Source organism: Gouania willdenowi, chromosome 14, assembly GCF_900634775.1.
Source record: "Gouania willdenowi chromosome 14, fGouWil2.1, whole genome shotgun sequence".
Lineage (NCBI taxonomy): Eukaryota > Metazoa > Chordata > Actinopteri > Blenniiformes > Gobiesocidae > Gouania > Gouania willdenowi.
The window spans coordinates 21,895,899-21,921,481 of NC_041057.1; the positions used below are offsets into that span (position 1 = coordinate 21,895,899).

A 25,583-nucleotide genomic window follows, 5' to 3' on the forward strand; every position below is an offset into this window, starting at 1 on the left:
TGTAAAAAACAGTTGTCAAGCAATAGTTTACACCTCTTAAAATGGCGGCAGGCATTGCTAGGTCAAGTGTCCCAGATGATAATGTCACCGCAAAAAGGTGTATAGTTGTGATTCTGAGGGGTAACCCCCAGTTTCCACTGGATGTGTATCTACTACAGAGCTGATAAGTTTCCATTCTAGCCAAGTGTCAATTTCCACCACATGCATATTGGGTCACAGCTGTGCATACAAACGACTTTGTCAGTCCTTAGCCCTCCGCAACAGATACACAGACCTTCTATTTTGGCGAGATGCCGGAACAACAACGCAGCAAAGATAAGCTCGTGTGGGACAGGAAGTAGTGCACAGACAGAATAAAACATCTGGTTTATTTAAATAAAATAGCCTGTGTTCAAGACGAATCATATTTCCATCCGTTTTCCGACCCGCTTGTTCCTTTTCAGGGTGACTCGGGTCTGCTGGTCTCCAGCTTTCTACGCAGCTATCACTGCTGCTCTACACCCGAGACAGAGCAGCAGTGGATTGTATTATCCATGGTTGAATCACAATAATATCCATAAAAGCGGAAGATCTACAAGGCAGGACCAAGTCCATTTCCTTCTGCTCCCCTCGAAGGACACAATGAACTGTTTGTGTGGCTTTGTGGTTCTCTTTGTATTGACTACAACTATATCACACTATTATGTGTAAATTAGTGAGACTTTGAGTCCTTGCCGCAACAGTTGCGCATCATTGATGGAGACGGTGGTGATTACATATGTTTGATTTTTCTATCTTTTCTACCTTGTACATATATATCTTTATTACTTTTAAAATGATTATAATTATTGTTATTATACTTTTTTTTGTTCTTTGCTTCAAATTTTTTTGTTTTTCTTTGTGGCACCCAGTGTGAACCCCAAAGTCAGAATTTCATTGTACAGGTTAACATGTTTCCTTTCTGTGCACATGATAATAAACACTTTGAAACAGGAATCTTGACGGACGGCCAATTACGGTGCAGTTACGCAGTGGAATCGTTACGGAATAGTTATGCATCCAGTGAAAATCCAGTGTTATACTGACTGTAGGTTCAGCTTATGTGTCACTACCATCATGTAATCCTTAAAACATTTAGCAAAGGTGTATGATTGGAAATTGGCAGCTCCACCATAAAACCAGAACTACTTTGAGAATGTTGGGTGTTTCATTTGCCCTTTCTTCCCTTATCGTCTCAATAAATGCCCATTTAAATAAAACATATCAAACAAGAAACCAAGGTAAATCAGTGTCGGAAAACAAAATCCTGCAGACAAAAAAAAAAAAAAAAAAAAAGACGATCAAAGGACAGGAATCAAATTAATACTGATGTTTGGATGCTGTGAGCATAAAGCAGGTTTATTGTGCGGGCATATTCAATTCCCAAGTACATGGTTCTAGTTCCTATTTTTAATATTGTGAGATGTACAACATTACTCACCTGGGTGCAGCTATCAGTGAGTCAGCCCACAGTGGAAGTTGTGGCCTCAGGAGATGAACTTATCGCTCATGTCGCTCTGTGGAAACACAGGTTACCTTATTACTGTGAGGAGAGAGCTTTATAATCAAGATGAGAATGATTAAACGCTGGAAGGTTGTAGTGAGCTGAGCACAGATAGACAGTGAGACTATGGATGAACAAAAAGTAAACCATCACAAATCACTGAGCATTGAAGAAAGGCTCGGTCGTAATTAGACTACAGGACATAACAGATGTTACAGATGTTCAGACAGGACCATCATCCTCTCACAGCTGTCCATGAGGTGCGCACAGCAGAGCCTTCATACTCACAGAAAACCTGGATCCTGGTCAGAGCAACCCTGCGCCAGTCCAGGAGGAGACATCCATGTGCCACACACACACACACACACACACACACACACACACACACACACACACGCACACACACGGCAGCAGTCTGATCTAACGGGGTTGGCTTGTTGCGCCGCGTTGTCTTGGAAATGACGCGTAGCTTTCCACGGTGCCTCCTCTCCCCCAAAAATGTTTCTATCCTCAGGTATCCTACCTCAGCAAACTTAACATAGACACATTAGTTCCTTTTATTTCATCTGCACTTTTCCAACGCCTTCACATTCGTTTCTCCAAGACCGGGGGATGCGTTTTCAGCTGCTCCTCTCCAGAATACGTGCGATTGTTGATGCGTAAAATAATAAATTAAATGACGGACTCTGCCCGTATATCCCTATTACTGCTGGAAATCACTCGGACTATATTGTAGTGAAAGCTGACAATCACCTGTTTTAAAAATCCTCATCAAGAAAGTGGAAAAACTAACAAACAACGGTTGTTTCTCTCTCATGCGCGAGGAAAAAGGCAAAGAACCAAGCAGGACTGCACATGAGAGTAGGCGTGAATGAACGTCCACGTACAAGCACACGGATCAGGACAAGATGGACAGAGCAGAGAGAGGAGAGAGTGGTAGTGGTGGTGGTGGTGGTGGACGGAGGAATGTCTCTTACTGTGGCGGTGGGCAGCACTGGCACAAGGCGAGATGAGCCCGAAGACTGCAGAGACTGGGGAGGAGACCATCAACCCCGACCGACTGCGCAGCAGGGGTCCCCGATCAATAACCATTTCCCTCCGAAATCCTCACACCACATAGTCCTGAATCCAGGGACGAACATGGGGGAGGAACCTGCAGCAATGAGCTGGAGCTGGAGAGCAGGGAGCAGACAGTCTGATGGTGCCCAGTTGGCTTCTGGTTGGTTTGGTGATATTCTCGACTGAGTGGGCACGTAATGGAGATTTAGTTGACCGAAAACCAACTCAGTTTATATGGACTTTAATGGCCATAAAGCAGTCATTTATTTGTAGCTTATAACAATATATGTAGTCATTGGTGCCAAAAACTGGTGAATCAGTGTTCATTCAGACCCATATGTCCAGGTCTAAATTCTAATAATAACAATGAAAGTAATCTTCAAGTCAATAAAATCACATATGTTCAGCTCCAGATTCGTAAAAGCCCTTTTGTGCCTTTAATTGTCATTTACCATAAGTGGATGAATACAAAGTTCACGAGACGAGACAATATACAATACTGGGCTCACAATAACATACAAGACAGTTTTTATGGGGAAAGGTACAAAACATGGTTTTATTGACTTTAACTCTGGACATACTGACAGAGAATGCAAAAACAGAGACTACCAATTCATGCCAGCCTGAAAATAAAATAAAATCATGACATTCTTTAAAAAAAAAAAAAAAAAAAATCCTATCCATAATCCGTGTAAATTTGCATAACAAATTTTCTAAAAACTAAAACAGTCTACACAGCCCAGATTTTAGATATGGACATGTTCTTTTTCAATATTAGCATATCTACATTTTCTGGAAGCAATGGAGACCTTTGGACATTGTGACGTTTAAATATTTTAACATGTTGTTGCACGATATATTGTCCCACATTTACCACTTACTATCCAGATTTATCACATGCCAATAGGCAAGGCAGACCATTAGAACAACTCCAAAGGCTGACAACTTGTAAACCCCAAATTCCCTTTTTTCTGTTTAAACCAAACATATTCAGGAATGAAGTGTTGTGATTGATTTTTGTCCAACTCTTGACATTTTAGTCAAAGTATTTCAATTTGGCATATTTCATTGTAAAAGTGTATGAGTGACTGTCTTCTATGTGTTAATTAATGGCTATTGCAATCAAATTTTGCGATTGGCTGAGAATGGTGGTTTGTGACGTTTTGGTGGCTTCTTAAGTCACAAATCAGCACTGTTGGCCCCGCCCAGTGATGGGCAGTCATGATAGGCAAGGTAGGCAGTGCCTACCCAAGGGTGAATTGATATTTTGATTAATGTTTGAATTATAAATATAAATTATTTATTTTTCATATTCCGATAGCCTACATTACCTATAAGTTTGAGTGTCAGTAGTTTGTGCGTTTCATAGCCCAAATTACTAAACAGTGCTATTTCCTGGTACGGCTGCACAGTCTCACTCCGCTGTAAGACAGGAAGAGGCCACGCCCCCTCCCAAAAGTACGTTGCTGCTCTGCCTCTGTTCACATAGTGTGTTTTTACGTGTTTGTGCATGTGCAGTCAGTTCCCCAAGATGACAACCATTTATGTAAAAAGGCAGCTCTCTATGCTGCCTTTGGACGTAACCGTGCAATGCTAAATGCTATACGTAAGTTCACAGTGCATTAGTGAATTGATCCAACGTGGCTGCTACAGCTGCTATGTTCTCTGGCTAGTGGGAGGGATAACACTACAGGCAGGATGACAGCGTTAGAGACGATAAAGAAACTTTCTTTTGAGGAAAAATGACAGTTTTTTAAAGATGGGAGACCAACACCTGAGCTACCAGACCTTCAGCAAAGGTAAGGTCAGAACATGTTTTGTACTTTCCACAGTGAACGGTAGAAAAGGTAGAATTTGCTTTGTGGATGCGCCTCACTGAGGCTGTTCCGAGTTGTTGTTGTTGCCGTTGCTGTCATTTTCTCCGTGCTTCTGTGTTTCCAACGGATGCGCTGCCGGGTCATGAGATATATCTTGTTGGGAGAGTATGGAGGCTACATTAAATAATTGTTCATGTTTCTTTAATGGTGTTTTACGAGCTTGATTTTGTTTGATTAACACTTGCCAGCAGAAACATATGAAATTGTCATTGGTGGTCTCGCTTTGCAACTTGCCAACCCTAGTGGTCACAGCACGTCACTGGCCCCGCCCCTTCTGTAAAAACTAGCACCTATTGACTGCAATCTGTGGCTAGTATTGCATTGCGAGAAATGTAAATAGAGAGGTATAGTTAAGTGAGTATCCAGAAGCCCCGCCCATAATCAAGGCATTGTTTTCAGTTTCCAGCCTTGACACACATCAGCCAAAACATCAGGGTTTAGTTACTCTTTCATAATACTGCAGTGGCAGAAAAAAGCCAGACGAGCTGTTTGGAGTTTCCACCCACTTCTGGAAGATTTCTGACCATTATCTCGCAGCATGTGGGTATGTCATTCCCACTGGAGCTATGGTAGAAACTTTCCATTTTGCTCGACTTGCACTGCCTTGCCTTTAGTAAAAAGGAAAAAATACACAAATACATACACAACAAAAACAAGTGGAGTCTAGTGCAGGTTACAATGAGTTGTGCCCCCCACCTCACCCAAAAGAAAACTGCTGAATAAGCTCTAGATCGTTGTTTTTTAATGATAGCTAACGTCATGGTGGGATCCTCAGGTTGTTTTTTTTTTTTTACCTTTTCCTTCCACAACCAGCATGTATCATCTCATTAATTCGGGATTTATGTTGGATTTTCCACTCGGATGTATTCCCCTGTGATAAATTACACATTGGTTGGAAACCAACGACAGTGCCTTCTGTTTTGTTGTTGTGTATTGTGAGCACTTATAAATGAAGAGTTAGTCCTATAAAAGAGATTGAAAAAAACAAGGAAATGAGAAAAAAATACACCAATGACAAGAGCTGATATAAAAAAAAGAAGTCTGCAAGCTGGCGATGTGTTACTGAGATGGATAATCCACAAATCCATAAAAAACGGAAAAAATATTGGTTGATTTAAATTTTGTTAAGAGCTCCAAAAGAATCAATAATTTCTCCTGTTAAAATCTGCAAATAGAATTTTGTTCAATTTGTATTAACTGTAGTACAGTATTGTCTTGTGTTGCTAAAACAAGAAAATTAATGGCTTCTCATCAAATTATAGGACTTAAATCACAGGACTATATATATATATATATATATATATATATATATATATATATATATATATATAAAATAACACTAATAGTGTGGAAAGTCATAGAGATTTGCTACATCTTGAGCTTTATCACGTCATAATGTTCCGTCTCCAAAAAATGCTATTCAATTACATTTGTCTGGTGCTGCTAATTTAACACAATTATTTATTTGGTAGGCCTTTGTGTTGGCTATAATTTTAGAATGTAGTGTTAAAAATACACATTTTTAAAGTATACATCGCACCTGGGCGTGTTTTGTTAAAAGGACAATAAAAATGATCACGGTGTGTTTTTAATTTAAATAAAAGGAAAGTTTAATTTATTTCCATTGAATTGTGCCTTTGTTTTACTGAGTTCTGTTCAAGATCAAATCAGGCTGCGTGCGACTGCCTGACGAAAAATTGTTCCGACTTTTGTTGTCCATGTTTTACTGTAACAAACAAAATCACTTAAACAGACTGACAGGGGAGCAGTCTTCATGATAATTCATTCATAAGTTGTTACAGAGTGGATAACAGTGAGTTAAAGAGTCTTCAACAAGCATCTGTTTTACATTCTGAAAATGTTTTTTATAGCTCCATCCGGTTTGTTGCCCTTTCCTACTGAAACATAGTTCTTTTATTTCTTTCAGTGAATATTTTTTTCTTTTTTAGGCCCTGATACTTTGTTGCTCTAGTCACATGCCGGTGCCAACACTCACACTCGCACTGTGATAACATGACCACAAGGTCACAGAGCAGTGCTGGTCTGCCCTGTGATATGTACCAGCCTCTACTGTATACGGACGGGGCCCCAGCCCAGAATAGATCTGTTCTCCCCTTTTATTTTTTAACAGACACAGAGACACACTTTCTCCTGTGAGCCACCTGCATGTGAGCTGTGTTCTGGAAACAAGCAGACCTTCTAAAAACGTTGTGACTATAACTATAAACCGCAAAATTGGTACCTTGACCCGGATTAGCTGTCTACCGAGGACAGGTCTCGAGATGGAAATTGGAACATTATCCAGAGGATTACTGAACTGGAGACTAAAATACAAAGGCTAGAAGGAAACAAACATAAATGGACATTGTGGATTTTATGGATTTTGTTTTATGGAAACATTGGAAACAAATGTGCACAACTGTGCCGCTGTTTGGAAGCAGTGAGGAGGATAAAACGAGCACTTTTCCAACCGGCTCTGATGAAGCTATCAGAGCCAAGGAGGATCGTGTCCATGATGAGATACCTGCCCGGCACACTCTTGGATTTGAATCAAGGAGAACGTCCCGGCTGGTGGAAAGGCTAACAGGCAGAGCAGAGCGCGCTGATAGTAATGATTTCCTCCCCAACAAAGAGCAGCTTTGACTTCAACTAATTTTCTTGCCCAGACGCAGAAGTAGATATCTGTAAAAGGGAGAAGATGCACCAAACCAAAAGCACAGTTTCATGTACAACTGGTGAATAGATTAGCCCCACTGGTCAATGACAGGGGGTTCTGCTCTAAAGAGGGAAACACAACCTTACAGCACAATGAGGAATGAGAGAGCTTCAGCAAATCAAAACCTACATGCTAAGCCAAGGCGAGGACCTCACACTCCGATTGTGGATGATGTGACTGTTAAAGACCGTGTAAAGCAAATTCAGCCATTTTCTTCAAAACACATTAAATAGGTCATAAATGTTTTCCTGTAAAAAGCCATTCAACCATTTATAATTCATTTGTGGAGCTGGGCTTCACAAACTGTGTTTGAAATTTTTGTATTCAGGATTTAATGGTCGCGTTACGTAATGAAGCCATCCTTAGCATAAACCTGACTCTGCTGCAGAAGCACACCAAACTTCTGTGGCCTCCAGCAGGCGCAAATGACCCGCCCCCCTGTTTACTTTTGGAATGTCCAACATTTTCCTGAGTTGCTCTCGTCTGGAATGATCTCCTGGTGTGCGTTAGTGAGTCTTTTTGGAGCAGTACCTGCACAATATCCTCCAGATCCAAGCAAAAGTGGTTACAATATGCTGTGGAGGGATATATTCAACATATTAAAACAAACAACAAAGGGGACATTACAACTATTGATGCGATTCACCGAATGGGCGCAGCAGCAGCAGCTCCCGCTCGCAATTGACCTTTTTCCCTTCTTTTTCCATTTTTAATTCTTAGTGTCTTCCTTTATTTCTTTCAAACATGAATGCCCAAACTGCACTATTTTTTTCTGCTGCTTGTGTCTGCAATTTTTGCGATCTTTTATTTAGCTGTTAGCACTCCGTGCTAATGCTACACCAGCCTATGCAGACCCGACACCCCCCATGAACTGAGGAGGAAACGACGGGGATGTTGCGCGGGAGTAAAGCGCCAAGCAAAGAGGAGAAGATATCAGCCTGTCCTCCCATCCGTCATCATGGGGAATGTTAAATCTATTTACAATAAGATGGACGAGCTAGCGATACTATGAAAGTTAAGGGTACATTTCTCACTGGAAATGTCACCAAAACAAATCTAAAGCCACAATCTATCTTAAAATAAGGCAATTTGCCACGAAATGTCCGCCATGTTTTTCATTGAGGAGTCAGCGGTCACGTAACCTGACGTCATCTCGTTGAAAAGTTGATGTCAGCTCCTTGAAAAGCATCTTACGGAACCTCAGCGTAGAAAATGAACGCCAAAGTGGTACCCCGTGCGTCAAATACTGACGCTAAAGGGTCCTGACCGATTGTCAATATGTGACGAGTTGGGAGTGAGAATGTGGTGACTTAGCATTTTTTTTTCATCTTTCAAATTTGGCTCAGTGGTTAATGTCACTTGTTTCTGTGGTGTGACAAACTCATAACACACATTTATTTCTGCTTTACACAGACTTTAAAGATGATCAGAAGATGTTCAACAGAGATGTGAAAGTCATTTGCTTTCCTAACGACAATACCAGAACTGGCTGACGAAAATCTTGCACATTGTGGAGGAAGAATACACAAATGTGAAGAATGTTGTGATTCTTTTTGGATTAAAGGATGTCAGCATGGAACAGTCTTAGGTGTTAAAGTCATCCTCCACTGTTTTTGCAAATGTGGCCTAAGATCTTTGAAATGTGTTTATTAGAAGATTTATGCCAAACAAAATGCATTATTTTGCCCCATATTCATTTTATTTCCTTTTAAAAATAGGACTATTTTACAGTTTTATAGCCTGTGTTCTGCCATCTTGAAATCACGTGATTGATGACGTCACATGGCTCCACTGCCTGTAAATATCCCATTGTTTTCTATTGGTGTGAAGCATTCAGTCTGCTTTTTAGCTCATTTAGCCAGCGTTTTGGATAAAAATGCCAACTTGTGCTGCTTTTGGTTGCTCTAACAAAACTAGAAAAGTTGAAGATGCCGATGTAACTGTTTACCAAACGAGGATGAAATCAGTTCTGACCTGAAAAAATCTGTGACCGCAGGTGGCGATAGTTCCAACACACGGTTTTGTAGTAGACAATGAAGTAGAGAAGAAGAGCTCTCCTAAGGGGCTTTTATTACCCCTTAAACAGTGTGGGACTGACGCTCTAGTGGCTGAAGTTATCACGGACAGTTGAAGACACACAAACCCTTAGGATAGAACGACTCCCACCCGAAAGTTACTGTTCTATTTTGTTTTGATATAGACTTTAAGAGGCTTTTAATCTTTCGTTTGTTCGCTATGAACATTGTTTCTCAATTTCACCGTCATTGTGGTCATGATAGTAAAGAATTGATAAATAATACACCTGGGCGTTATTTTAGACTCAGAGCTCACTTTTATTCCTCATATTAAAAATATAACAAAATTAGGTGTTTATCACATAGCCAGAGTCCGCCCCATTCTCACTCAGGCCAGCACGGAAACGCTAATGCATGCTTTCATCACTCGTCAAATTGAGTACTGTAATGCCCCGCTTTCTGCTCTTCCCAAAAAGAGTATTTAAAGTTTACAATTATTACAGAATTCAGCAGCACGTGTCCTGACAAAGACCAGGAGGCGGAAACACATTACAATGAATCTAAAATCACTGCTATCGCTCCCTGTGTGTTTCAGGATGGATTTCAAGGTTCTCTTGCTGGTTTTTAAATGTCTTAATGGCCTCGGGCCTTCCTATTTTTCAGAACAGCTTTTACCCTATGAACCCTCTCAGGCCCTGAGGTCCTCTGGCACTGGCTTTTTTACAATCCCAAAAGTCAGGACACTCACGGTGAGGCGTCGTTCCAGTTTTACGGCCCCCATCTGTGGAACCAGTTTGCCGAAGCACCTCAGGGCTGCAGAGAACGTTCATGTTTTTAAGAATATGCTCAAGACTCACTTGTTTAATTTATCTTTTAGGTAATTATTTCATTAGAAATTTTTTTATTTGATTTTTTTTTTAGCTTTTTATTGTATCTGTTTTGTAATTGACCTTGTTAGTTTGTGCAAATTACCACAAATTAGTGTTCCTATCGTTTCTATGGTTTTATTTTTCTTTAGTTTTAAGTGTGTTTTATCCTTAAGTATTGTTGTTCTGTTCTCCCAGTGTTTCCAGAGGGAGCCCTTTGCACTGGGAGCTGTGATGGATCGTGGTGGTGCTGCCTCATGGGCCCTCAGTGCTGGTGAAGGACTTCTGTCTCTGCAGCACTGGGGGCCCTGTGTCGGCGTCCTGTGGCCGTGGTCTATGATCGGCTCCCGGTGCAGATGGCCCCTAGTTATGCTGTCCTCTCTCCAAGATCCTCTGTACCAGCCAGGTATCATGTGCCATTGTCCTCATCTTAATCTATGTCTGTGTGTGGGTTTGTGTGATGTTGTTGGGGTTTCCTGTGGATTGTTTGCGTGGGGTATTTTTTATTGTCTGTTGTAAGGTTTTAATGATGTAAAGCACTTTGAAATATATAGTATATATGAAAAGTGCTCTATAAATAAAGTTTAATTGATTGATTGAGTGAATTTGTCAATTCAACTTTATTTGTATAGCGCAGATAACAACAAAGTCATCCCAATGCGCTTATCAAAATATAAAATTCATAATAACAAAATAAAGCAAAAACAAAACAAAAAAAATCCAACAAGATCCACATGAACAGTCATTTAGCGACAGTGGGAAGAAACAACTCCCTTTTAACAGGAAGAAATCTCCAGCAGAACCAGGTTCAGAGGTGGCAGCCATCTGCGTCGACTGGTTGGGGTTAGTGGACAGAAAAACCAACAGAACAGGATAAAGAGATAGAACATCAGAGTGTCTCAGACTAGTTGAGCTGTGAACCACAGATCAGGAACTACCATCATCAGCTTCACGACACCTGAAACAGAGAAGAGAGAGAAGGACGAGGAGAAGGCACTGACTGCAGAACAACATTATTATCAACTCAGCCTGCCTTGGCCTTGGGCCTCACTCCTAGTGGCCTAGACAATACTTATTATAAAGGTGACAAATCTCTTCCCGTTTATTGGTAAGCTAACAGCGACTCTAAGGTCTGTAAATGTGACCGTTTACAGACGACCCCATGTCCGCTTTAGTGGTTAGGTTATGTTATGATTCAGTCCTGTGGTCATACTGTCACGATTGCTCAGTGGAGTGGTCTCAAACTTTTGAAAGAGGAAAAACAAGTTTCACTAAAACTAAAGTTCCATCTCTAGTTCCCAGTTAGGGAATGACACACACTAAATTAAGTCTAGCATTAGGTTAAGTGTGTTAAGAGGATTAGTATGATTAATATTTCCATCAGTTTTTCAGATTGTACCACTAGCTCTAGCAAACTACATTCCAACTGGAGATAAAGGTGATTTACAAAACTGATACTTTGCCTTAATAACTTTATGTACAGTCAGTTAAGTGAGGAAAAGCTTCAAATGTAAGGTCATGTCAAAGAGTGTGACTTTGCTCTGTTCCTGTAAGTTTGCTGTGTTCACCCTCTCTATCCCTCCCTGCTGGATCCCTGATTGCAGACATCCTTAGACGTGCTGGAACCATCAAATGTCTGTTCAAGTGCACCTCAGCTACTCTTGTCTGCTCCACTGGGGCTTTCAACTTAGATGTTAATGGTTTTCAAAGTGTTTATCTGCATTCCCACTGAGAAAAAACACCATGTGGTTTCAATAGCAAAGCTGAAGCTTGCAAACTGTGAAAACCCTTTTGAGTGCATGATGACATGACCTTTTCCATTTTAACAGTCATAGGGAAAAGTTACATCAAATGTCATGGGGTCCCTTGACATGGGTAAGGGACATTTACATTTCAACTATGAAAAAGTAGTGCAGCTATGTCATTGTGTCCACAATCAAATATATATTTCATACAAATGCTTGTGAGCTAACATACATCTAATTACCACTAGCATATTAAAGTTGCTGCAGACAAATTTCTTAATCAGATAAAGACATAGTGTAGGCCAGCTGTTTTCAACTGGTGGGTCAGGACCCAAAAGTGGGTCACGGGCCTGTACTGAGTGGGTCGTGGCTGCTGGTCTAAAATAAATAAATTAACACGTCTCTCATGTTGGACTTGTCTTTTATTTTGAAACAAACTTTTCTTTCGACAGGCACGCTGTGAAATGCATGTTGCACAGGAATATATATAGATTTATTTCAAATTCAAATTTATTTATTGGAGGATATGCCCCTTGAGATGGAACATCTCGTTTTCGAGGGGGTCCATCCATCCATTTATCTATTTTCTGAGCCACTTGTCAAAAGTGGTTTGCGATTTAATGATCATAACAGTCCAGTTGGCGGGTGCATAGAAGTGTTGTTACTGCATTCTTATTGTGATTTCTTGTGTTTGTCCCCAAAAAGCTTCCCAACACATTTATGGCATTTTCACAGACTCAAATTTCTGGCAAAATAATGGTGAATGTTTATTTTGGAGGCTTGTACGGAAAAATCCGAAACAGTTTGAAATTGAATTTGTCTCGTAGATTGAGGTGTGTTACGGCAAATTTGCGGTTGACCTCATTTGGAGACATGATTTATTGCTCTGGTTGAATGATGGAGTCCAGGCATTGATGATTTTATAAAAAAGATTTATTATAAAATAAAATAAAAAGGAGTAAAAAAGAAGCTTCCATCCTGAAAGAATGAAAGGCAAAAGGCTCGTGGCAGAGCAAAAAGGCAAGACCCGCTCTAACTAACATGTTTCACAGCTTAAGCGTTTATACAGATAACAGAAAAAGTTCCACCCTGAGGCAGAGGAGAAGGGGGGAGTCAGATGCCCAGCAGTGGAAACATTTGAGGATGATGAAGACGTGTATATTATGAGGAAGATTGGGCGCCACTCTTATCAATCAATCAATCAATCAATCTTTATTTGTATAGCGCCAAATCATAACCAATGGTATCTCAAGGCACTTTACAGTAGAGCAGTCTTAAGGACGGACTCTTCATTTTATGGATACACACATATGCATATATACGTATATACACATACATATGTATCCCACACCCAACATGAATTCATCATGGCGGCAAGGAAAACCTTCTGTTAAGCAGCAGGAACCTTGTGTGGATCCCATTCCTATGATGAACAGCCATCCACGTTATGCTGTGTTGGGTGTGTGCAGAGAAAAGGGTGGAGACAGAGCCGCTGAGTCTCTGTAACTCCACACTGAGGATCCCACGGACCTGCAAGACAAAAGCCAGAAGGAGTACAGGAGCAAACACACAAGGGAGTAAGCAGACATAGAGGGAGTGTTTGAAAGAGGAATGGGACCCTCTCCGGTCCCTCTCTAACCTAAATGACCTCTCTCTTAACGCCCTCTCCAACCTCTCTCCAACCGAGCATGCCAGACCCCCCCCCCCCCCGGCAGTCTATGCCTATTGCATCTTAATTATGAGCTATGAGCTGGTTCCTAACTAAAAGCTTTATCAAAGAGGAATGTTTTGAGCCTAACCTTAAAGGTAGAGAGGGTGTCTGCCCCCCGAACCGTGGTTGGTAGATGGTTCCAGAGAAGTGGGGCCTGATAACTGAAAGCTCTTCCTCCTATACTACTTTTAGAGATGAATGGAACAACGAGTAGTCCAGCATTTTGAGAGCGTAGTGTTCTGGGGGGATTGTATGGCACTACAAGCTCCTTGAGATAGACTGGTGCCTGTCCATTTAGGGCTTTATAAGTGAGAAGAAGAATCTTGAATTCTATTCTATATTTTATGGGAAGCCAATGCAGAGAGGCTAATACAGGAGTAATGTGATCTCTTCTCCTAGTTTTAGTCAGTACACGTGCTGCAGCATTTTGAACCAGCTGAAGTGTCTTAAGCGACTTGCTCGGGCAGCCTGCTAAAAGAGAATTACAATAATCCAGTCTAGAGGTAACAAAAGCATGGACTAGTTTTTCGGCGTCGCCCTGAGACAGGATAGATCTGATTTTAGCAATGTTACGGAGATGAAAGAAGGCAGTTCTTGAAGTTTGTTTTATGTGAGAGTTGAAGGATAAGTCCTGATCAAATAGAACCCCAAGGTTTCTAACAGTTGTGCTTTGTGCCAGAGTAATGCCATCTAGGGCAGTTAGGCTAGCATAGGTTTCTCTAAGGTGTCGCGGGCCCAGTACAATGACCTCAGTCTTGTCTGAGTTGAGAAGAAGAAAATTTTGGTCCATCCAGGCCCTAATGTCCTTTAGACAGGCCTCAAGTTTAGATAGCTGATTTGTCTCACCTGACTTCATTGATAAATACAGTTGGGTATCATCAGCATAGCAGTGGAAGTTAACAGAGTATTTTCTCATAACATTACCAAGGGGGATCATATAGATACAGAAGAGGATTGGACCTAGCACAGAGCCCTGAGGAACCCCGTAGCTTACTTTAGTGTACACAGAAGACTTATTATTCACGTGTACAAACTGGTACCTATCAGATAGGTAGGACTTAAACCAGTTTAGGGCAGTCCCTGTGATTCCAAGTAATCTATCCTTGATAGTGTGTGCGCGTGCATATCTGCATGTGAGTTTGAGTTTTGGCCTTCAGCAGAGACTCTGTGTTGCACTGAGTACAATACGATCTGTACTGTTTAATCTAACATGATTCAGCTGTTCAAAAGTGCAAAGAGTAATGGAGTCATCATGTATTAAAACATGACAAATTGTACACATGAACACACATTTGACGATATGATGATGAATATAAAAATTGCCATAACAGGTGATACAACAGGGAACACCGGGAACAACCAGAACAAATATGGTGTTAAGCAAATCACTGTCCTCCTTGCCTGGCGAAGAAATACAAGAAAGCGTGAAGTAAAAAGACTTCTATACATGCGTCTACGGGACTCATCACACAATGAAATGCGTCAAACCTTGAGGTGATAAGTTGGGGCCTGTACTGGGAAGCTGGATTTCCTCTTATCGTGCTAACTTCTGAGATGTATTCTGTGTATCCTGTACTACAATGCTAGTTAACGTCTTACTAAGGTAAATCAACATGGTAACTGATGCTGAACGGCAAACCTGGTCGGGAGTAAGTTAGGATCTGGATGAGTATAAAACATCGTCTCCAGACCAATCAGTTCACATGGAAAAAGACCTGCCCAAGGATATTTAAATGGTAGGGATGTCCCGATACAACTTTTTCACTTCCGATATGATACTGATATTGCAGCCTTGATAACTGGTCGATATCGATATCAATCCGATATGATGTCAGCACGAATCATACATACTTTTACTACTAATTTTGTAGTGTGGAATGTTAGAAAAGGCTTGATCAAGTGATGTTACTCAAACAGAGAACAATAGTCAGCAACAGGAGGTATGAGAAAAACTGACCCATTTATTATTTAATTAGTTACATACATTTTAACCTTCAACATAATATATACAGTATTTTACAATTGAATAAATATAATATATATTGGAGATTTTAGATGCAGTCTGATAAAATCCGATATTTGTTTTTCTGGCTGATATCAGACCAATATCGGGACACCCCTACTAAATGATAAAGAATGCTTCTCTGGTTAATGCCACTTCACTAAAGATGAAATATTGTGTTAAACTTGACATGAAAACAAATATTAGATAACCTCAGACGTGTTTATTTTTTATAAAAATTGGACCTGAAAACTATAAAAACAAGAGCGTGTAACACTGGTTAACATTTTGCTTAGTTTTGTAGACTTAGGAGCATTTGGCAATACCGGAGCACATGAGGTAAGCATAAAAACAAGAACCGGCACAAAAAACTGCATCTCACATTTCTCTACGTCTTAACAGCAGGTATCCTGTGAAGTACTAATAACACCAGTGTAGCTCATTTATTCACTTTCTGTAGGTGGGAGCAGATGGCTGTGTGCAGTGTGCGCTTTAATGGCATTGCTCACTGAATATTAATGAAAAAGTGTTTGTCCAGCCACTTCCCCTCGTGCACTGCTCTTTTCTTTAGCATGTTCTGATTGGCAGGGACCAATCAGATTGAGCCATGTCACTGTTCTTCAGCATTAATCAATGAAGCGTCAGTCACACCAAAGTGAAACATTAGACGAATCATGGATTACTACCGTACTCATAAAACCAAGCAAATACTGTATAAAACCACTCAAAACAAAGGTGTTATCAGATGTCACTCCATCAGAACCACGATCACCAAACTGCATTTTGACCACAATGTTTCATTTGTCCGTTTTGTTACACCAGTAACATTCCTTCACGTTCCAGCTTAGAGCCTAGGTATGAACATTACAATATATACAAATAGAGATGTTCGATATTAGCATTTTGCTAACATCCAATATGCTGATATTGTCCAACACTAGATTTCCGATAATAACCAATACCGATATATACACAGACCCCCTTCCTCCAGAGTTATTTTAGGTCACATTATCATCCTTTATTTCAGTCTCAGGAGTCTATTTAAAAAAAATCATTATATCTCTCTCCATGGAAATAAAAGGTTAATTCTACTTTTAATGTGCCATCTGTGCAAAATAAAAAAATACCTATACAGTGATGGAAAAAGTGCAACACTATTCGTTTTTAATATGTTGTCTCAAACCATGGCAGTCTCAGCCTCAGTTGTCGTCCAGACTAAACTATTTCACAACAAAAATACAAGTCTTTGATGACGATTAATGTGAAACTACAGCAATACAGAATAAAATAACCTCTCAGTATTGTGCGACAGAAATTATACAATTGTTATATAGTTTGAGGTACAAGTTGATTGACGTAGCTTAGCAGTTAGCGTGTGAGATAAAATGTACGGCACGAAGAACAACAATCTATATTGCAGCGTAAAATGACTGAAACGCATCATAAACACTGTCTACCAACTGAAAACACGTACAGACATTGCTTTAGCTACAGAATGGAGGTTAATACAGGGCTCTTAAATTTGAGTTTGATAAATCTGGTTATAAACCATATAGCACTCTGCTGGTGACAGCAAGAAAGAAGTGTAATACAACAACACTCAAATGAAATGCTATTTGACTGGTGAAAAAATGTAGGAATATCAGTGCATATTAGCATTAAAGTTAGCCTATACCAGTAATCAGTGGATATACTAATATCGGGCGATATAATCGGCTGGCTGATAAATTGGTCGAGCTCTATTATATGTTACAGTGTGCTCATCTGTGATGCCCTGCAACATGCACAGCACAAATTATTAAGGAGATTATGAACATGGAGTTCAAGAATGCCTGCAATTTCAGTTCTGACAGATATGAGGACAAACGGTGTCATCCACAAAGCCCTACTACATGCTCCGTTACCTGCTTTTATATTTGATAAACTGCATAACATTGATACAGATCACACAGGATGTGACTCATTGGTTTGCTCTTTACACTCACACATGTAGGATAGATATCTCAGTATTGCAATATGCAAAAATGTCTTATCACCAGACTTCAACACCAGGCGTGTGTGTGTGTGTTTGTGTGTGCACTTATCATAGACAGCTCTGCTTTTACGGTTTAAATGATAAACTTACGGAGTTACCAAATCAGCGATTCTCAACTGGTGGGTCGGGACCCAAAAGTGGGCCGTGGACCTGTACTGGGTGGGTCGCGGAAAGCTGGCCAAAAAAAAAAAAAAAATTAAATACCTAATGTCTGTCATGTTGGACTTGTCTTTTATTTTGAAAGAAACTTGTCTTTTGACAGGCATGCTGTGAAATGCAGGTTGCACAGGAACATTAATAGATTTATGTTTTTAAAAGAGATTATATATGCGTGTTTTCAACAGCTTTCTTTGAAAAAAAACTAAATTTGGTTTTGGTTGAATTCTAAAAAGAAAAAGTGGGTCGTGGTTTGATGACTGTGGCAAAATGTGGGTCCCAGGGTGAGACCAGTTGAGAACCCCTGTTGAGGAAGCCTCCTGCTGCAGCCGTCTCACTGTGGCGGGAGGGAGGGAGGAGGAGGAAGTCGCTTGAAAAGTTAGATTTTTTCAACTTTCACGCAAGTCGGGTCACTTGAAGGGAGGTGGCTTGAAGTCACATTGATTTTGAATGCAGTAATCTAGTCACTTCAGTCACGTTCTGTGTGAACGCACCTTTATCCTGGTAATTTCTCTGCGTGAGATATACATGGTTTGGCGTGTGAGCGTGAGAACAGATTGAAATGTCTCAAGTCTCACGCATTAGCCGTGAGACTGAGTTTTCTTACATCGTAGAGGTCGTAGGTTCAAGCCGTTCAAGCCTGTGTGATGCAGCATTTGTTAGCTAACCATGAGCGTGGGATTCTGCTACATATCATGCACTTATATCATATATAATTCTCTTATTTCTTATATTGGACATGCCACAATTAGACAGGCCAAGAAAACGTGGTGTACAACAGTTTAGAAAATAATGCTTTTTTCTAACAAATGTTGGTTTGCAAGTGAAATTAGACACGAGTAATTGCAGCCATCCCACGCAATTACACAATATTTCTCAAATCTCAATCTTCTCACTCAACAGGAGGTTATAATTTTCCCCATGAGGAAGATTTGTTATAATTTAGGGAAAGCATTGCCATGCAGAAACAGCTTGCAGATAATGTTTGGAGTCCTTTTTCGTACACAATAAAAACATTTTAGATTGTTTCAGCTGCACACAAAACCCTATTGATATTTATGTCTGCTGTGAAATAGAGACTCGGTCTACTTTAATTCCCTACTTGGCTTGTGCCCTTTGGACTTCAGCATATTGGTTGTTTTTATAAGATTAGCTTCTCATTGCCACAGAGAACAGATATATACAGTATATATATATATATATATATATATATATATATATATATATATATATATAAACAAGGTCAAAAAGAAATTTCCCCAAAAAGACCACAAGCATTGATAAAAGGTGCACTCCAACAATCTTTGTGTAGAATAGCATTTGTATTTGTCAGGCTTTGTTTAAAAATAATAATAATTATAATGAAATAAGGTAAAATAACTTATGTAATACTTTTTATGCATTGCACACAAAGGTTTACCACTAATAATAAAAGTATTACATTTGTATCACATGTCAAATATCAGTTATGGTTGGTTTTAGTGCTTTATTCCTAGTTGTAATATTGTTTTCTGTTCTCAGTGTTTAAGGCATTGGTCGGAGATGGAAACTCATATCTAATAGCACCAATGTTAGCAAATACAGTTCATACTGTTATCATATTCCTATTTTCTAAAGTCATCGTTCTTAACTTGAATCCTGACAATGTGAAACCATATTCCATCTTTGTTTGCCTCTGGGGTCATCAGGACTTTATATACAGAACACTCTTTGATTTCTGATAAAAAACCAATCCCAGTGGCTTTTGTTTTTGTAACTATGGCAACTGCTGCTACTTTGTGGGTGTAAAAGGGTGCTTTTTTCATGACTGTGATCATTCTGAGTTTTGGCAGAAGTGAGAAGATTTTTTACAATTTATTTGTTTTCCGACTATGTAAATGAATGCCAAATACTTTCCTGATGCGGTGCACTGGCTGCACGTGTGTGCGTGTGCAAATGTGTAGATGGGACAATGCAGTTGTCTTTTTATTTTGTTTTTTTTATTTTTTTAAAGGGCCAATAGCTCAGTCCGTAGAGACGTGGGTTGGAAACCGGAGGGTGGCTGGTTGAAGTCCCAATGCGGACCAAAATGCAGAAGTTGTTCTGGTAGCTGGAGAGGTGCCAGGGCACTTCTTGAGCACTATCGAGGTGCCCTTGAGCAAGGCATCAAACCCCAACACTGCTCTGGTGCGCTCCCTTCATTGTCGAAACAGCCCCACTTTGACATCTCTCCATTGATGCATGTGTGTAATTCGGGCCTGTGTGTGTGAGAAGCATGTCCCTAAAAATAACAGAGTGTAACATAATTTCCCTTCAGGGATTAATAAAGTGATTAAAATTAAATTAAAATATATATATATATTATAGTTGAACTTGAACATGACACCAGACTGGTATTCCATAAAGGCGGGTTAACAAACTCTGAGTCTATCCATAAACTCTGGGTCAACATACCCCGCGATAGGAAACTCCGGGTATCGGATTCCATTAAAGCTGGTATGAAGTGGGTTAATCAACCCTGAGTATGTAAACCTTGGGTTACTTACGTGCACGCGCGATAGAAAGCCATCATCAATGGATCAAAGAATACTCAAACTGCCATGACAACCAAACGGAAGATAGTGATTTATTCACCCTGATGGGTGAAATAAGCCGTTGTTTGAGGAATAAGAGCCTGTTCTAAAGGTGTGTTCAGTCTTCAGTGACTATAGTGGCTTATATCACCCATAATTAGTCACACTTTTTGGTCACTTCATCACTTTATTGCTTCAGTGACTTGACGAGCGGTGGATAATATGAATAAAGTGTGTCTGAGGAGACGGATGGCTACATAGAGAGCCCTCCTGTTACACTGGATATAAAGACAGTGGCTGCTGCTTCATATCACATCATTTATATTGATTCTTAATGTAATATTGTCGCCAGAGTCGTCTCAACGTCCTAAAAAAACACTAAAGCGGGAAGCGAACCCACGACCCATCACTTTCAAGAGCAGTGTCACACTTCACTGCACCATCATACCTTCAAAGATGTGTGATCTACAGACTTAACTGTATAACAATATAAAACAACAATCAAGCCTTAAAAGTTGATTTGTTTAAATTATCATCTCCTCCTTTATATTATCCACAGGTTTTTATCCAGAGAACTTTACTACAGACGTCAGTAGATGTTTTAATGTAGATCAACCTCTCAGTGACTTTCACTTAATGATCTACATCTACAATGTTAGAAAGAAAACTACCGTTATCACAAAATAAAAAAAAAGAAAAAAGACGTAAAGCAACACAACATTAGTAGTGATGTGATCACGTCTGTGGTGTGTGATGTTACTAATGTGTTTCAGAGAAAAGTGTTAAAGTTTATTAAAGTCTTGGTGTTCAGGTGGGCGGAGCCAGGTAGAAACCCAGGGTTTCTTTGATAAAACCTGTCAGCGACCAGGTTTAGTTCACGGACAATGTTGCCATGGTAACATACTCAGAGAAGAACATACCTCGCTTTTTGGAATGGGATACTCAGAGTTTCCCTCATTTGAGCCTGAACATACTTTGAACATAACCCGCTTTATGGAATACCCCTCTGGTGACATGCTCAGCAAGACACAGAGTCTAAATCAATGTGTCAAACATAAATCTCGGCCCTTTAGAGCATCTAATTCAGCCCGCAGGAGAAAATGACGGAGAAATCATGAATTATTGTGTGTAAATGACCGACTAATTAAGTTGTAAATATATTTAATCCTCCAGATACACACATTTAATGAAACTCCACAATATTTGAAGTTGCTCAGTTCCCCTGTGCTTATATCACATGATGACAGTCATTTTTTAATCTCGAAAGACATCCTTCTGCAGTTACTGATATCATATCTGTCACTTATTGCTTTGATATTGTCAGTGTCTTCACAAATTTATATCAAGAACAACAAAATAAGAACAAAAACCAATATTTCGAGCTTGTACAGTTTCCACACATGATCTCTTACAGTAAACAACTTAGGGCCATAGTAAACTCAAAATTGTAACTTGTCTGTAACATTTGAACACTTGTCTAGCTCTTATTTGTAACAGTTTTTTTTGTTATACGTATATATGTATATATATATATTTATTTATTAGTTACAAAGATCACCGCTATTGTTGTAGTTCAAGCACAACAATCTTTTAGCACTGTTATTCTCTTTTATTATATATATATCTATATATAATAAAATACGGTAATATTAACGTGCAGTACAGTACGCGGAGAGTATCATACTCAACTTTGTTTATTATTGCAATGCTTTTTGCAACCTTAGATTGTATACGTCTTATGTGTGGCTTCCATGATAGTTTGTTGTCCGCTAAAAATTTGCATTCAGATACTGTTTCAATTTGTATACATCTATGTTTAATTGGTTTTCAGTTTTATTTTTGTAGTTTCCAAAAAACATAGCTTTAGTCTTGTTCAGATTTAAGGATAGTTTGTTTATGTCCATCCATTTTTTCACTTTCCATAATTCATCATTGACAGTACTAATTAGTTTACAATAATTTTCATTTGAATAAAACATATTAGTGTCATCTGCAAATAAAGTCATTTTTAACAGCCGAGAATTCTTAAATATGTCATTTATATACAAGTTTTATATAATAATTTGTCAATATCCATTAGGAGTGTGACAATATCTCGATACGGCAATATATCGCAATATTTTTCCGCACGATCAATTATCGATATGCTCCTGCTAAGTATCTATTTTATTTTATTTTTTTATTTTCCAAAACCTTTTCTGCTTTTTCACTAAAATGTGCAGGTACATCTTCACAGAACTGTTGACACTGTTTGTTGAAGGAACCAATATATATATTATTTGTTTACATAAAGCACTATTGAAGATACTTATTAATTTACATTGATATGTTGACACTTATTTACAGAAATGTTGCACTAAAATATTGTCACTGTTCATAGGACACTTTTTCAATTTATTGTCTTTCAGAGATATCAAATAAAAAATGTATTTTTTCACTTAATCTTTTTTTTCTTGTTTTGTCATAGATTATCGTAGATTGATTTCTGACCAATATATCGATAATCGCAGTATCGTCATATCGTTAGATAATCGTTATCGTGAGCTTTGTATCGTGTATCGTATCGTGTATTGTATTGTGAGGTACCCAGAGGTTCCCACCCCTAATATCCATCACCATGTTTTAATGGATGTGCACACTTGGTGCACATTCATGTTGAAATTGTCTGTTTTCCCACCAATCATCTGTGGCCCATTTCAGATCAAACAGGTCCATATTTAGCTGATGAACTAAAATGAGTTTCACACCCCTTGGTCTAAATAACTAGGTGATGAAAACATGTTCAGCTGTTTTACAGCCTCATCTGAAAGCTGAAAAACATTGATCTTGTATTTTGTTTCTATTACCTATTGTAATATGATCGAGGTGTCTTGTGAATAGTGGTACCAGGGGCTCCTGTGGATTGATGATGAAATTCCACATTATGAACTAATGTAGGGAATCTACTGACAAAGACACACACAAAATTAAAAAAAGATATATCCCCTAATATTGAATGTTGTCTTCTCTAACACAGCTATAATCACTGTGCTGTTGTTTCCTCTGAAGTCATAATGTTATATAGTGTTTAGTGCTTTCAGTTCTCATTGTAAAAATGACTCATCACTACTTCTAATACTTTGCAGGTTGGCTACATGTGTCAATATTCCAGGAATCATTTTATGTTTTGTGCAAAAATGCTAAATATATTTCAGCTCAACTTCAGCTAAAAAAAATTACAGTTATTTCCACAGCATTGCTGATGGTGTGTAATGCATTCTTGACTCTGTCTCTTAAATGTTGCCATCTTGTGGACAATTTTGTTTCTGTCAGTCATCATTTGCACTAATATGCCAGAAAATATCTGCTTCTCAGACTTAGATATGAATGAATACATTATATGGCAGTGTCAGCCACACTGGTTGCTTTCTTAATTCATTAATCTGATGTTTTACCTAATGAAAACTAGAATATTAATAAAAACGGAAGAAAAAAAAAACAACTTTCAATAATATTTTGGTTAATTTAATATCATTAGATTTTTTTCAGTTTAAAAAAGTGTAATGCCTAATTATAATCTATTTTTAAGAGTATGTGGGAATATGGGTGAAAGAGTGATGGTAAAATAATAATAATAATAATAATAATAATAATAATAATAATAATAATAATAATAATAATAATAATAATAATTTTGTCTACTACTATCCATTTATAGAGATGAACTCTGCTATTAGACTAAGCAGAACTAATCCTTGTGAATTGAACCAACTGACAGTATAACTTTACATTTATTCAAATGACTTAACTTCACTTTTGCTGAATTTAATGGACATCAGAAGACAAAAGCTGAGGCTAATTTTGATATGAAATTATTATATTTTATAAATCCTGTTTTTTTAAATAATGAGGTTGAATGGTTGGAGACAAAATAGACAAAAGTGAGACTTGATAATTCAAATTAAACACTATTAATCATTTACATCAGTGGTTCTCACCCTTTCTTGTCTCATGAGTCTTTTTGTCATACCATGAGTACCCCCTCACTCATACGTGTTCATGATTCTCCAAAAGTAGAACATAACACAACTGAATATTCAACGCAAGTCATTTTATTTCATCTTCTTAAATTGAACCATTAATTTTCAGGTATTATCTTCTTATTTAACTCAAATAATAAACATAAAATGATGTTGCCTTCAAGGCAATAAAAATGATAAATATAAGAAATAATTTTATAGTAAATGTTTGTATTATTAATACTGTATAATTAATACAAATATGTTATGATTACATTGTTATTAAAGAAAAATAATACAGTTGAAATTGGAAGTTATATAAATAACTAAATAAATACAAATCAAATAATTAACCTGCCTGTGTTATATATATGTGTCATGACATTTACCACAATAAGAGCTTCTTTGAATATGTCCCCTTTAAACAGGCATTTAAACGTTAAAAAAAAGTCATAGCGCACACGTACCATTTTATTGGCGGACTTATGAAATGAATGTTTTTTATTATCTTGGAAGTAAATTCCTAATTTTTCCGCATACCCCCTGCAATGTGCTCACGTACCCCTAAGGGTATGCGTACCCCTGGTTGGGAAACGGTGATTTACATAATGATTATAGTGTTTTCACACTCAGGCACCCTGCGGTTTTTCCTCTACTTTTGACTCACAGATTAAAATATGTTTGCACTATTAGAGAAAAAAACTCTTATTCACACAGTATTCTACTTTTAAAACTTATATTAAACTTTACATTCTTTACTCACGTGTCCAGCAGCTTTCCCCTTGCAAATCAAGGACTCAAAAAACATGTTTACTGTGTGTTTGACTCTCTAAATTCTAAACTATGGTGAATCATTGACAAAATATTGTAAACATAAAACATCTTGTTTTTTTTTATTCATCTATTTCTGTGCTTTAAAACAATGATTCTCAACTGGTGGGTCGAGACTCAAAAGTGGGACCTCTACTAGGTGGGTCGCAGATAGCAGGTCAAAAATATGTCTCTCATGTTGGGCTTGGTCTTTTAGTTTGAAAGAAACTTTTCTTTTGATAGGCATGCTGTGAAATGTATGTTGAATTATTTATGGTTATATATGCATGTTTTCAACAGCTGTTTTTGAAAAATGTAATGACCGTGTCAAAGTATGGGTTCCAGGGTGAGACCAGTTGAGAACCCCCGCTTTAAAACATTAAAATTAAAACATGAACTTTTGATATAAATGGTGGGATCAAATCACTCATACGTAGACATAATATGATACTTAAAATAATAAATAATAAAACTCCTACATATTGTAAACATTGCCATTAGAGAGCTTGAGTGAAACAC

General features: G+C 38.5%; 1 protein-coding gene across 2 annotated transcripts in view; it reads right to left on the reverse strand.

Annotated features, from left to right (window-relative positions):
• Positions 1-2,759, reverse strand: part of slc8a4a (solute carrier family 8 member 4a) — a 44,944-nt gene extending 42,185 nt beyond the window's left edge. Inside the window, exons 1-2 of one of the 2 annotated variants that reach the window (XM_028466448.1) lie at positions 2,500-2,759; positions 1,460-1,535 (exon numbers count right to left, since the gene is read on the reverse strand). The gene's annotated coding sequence lies outside the window, so the exon portion shown is untranslated. Of the gene's footprint in view, positions 1-1,459; positions 1,536-1,810; positions 2,431-2,499 lie in introns of those variants that run through there. The other variant, XM_028466449.1, reaches the window with a different exon arrangement.
• Between the last annotated feature and the right edge of the window lie 22,824 nt (positions 2,760-25,583).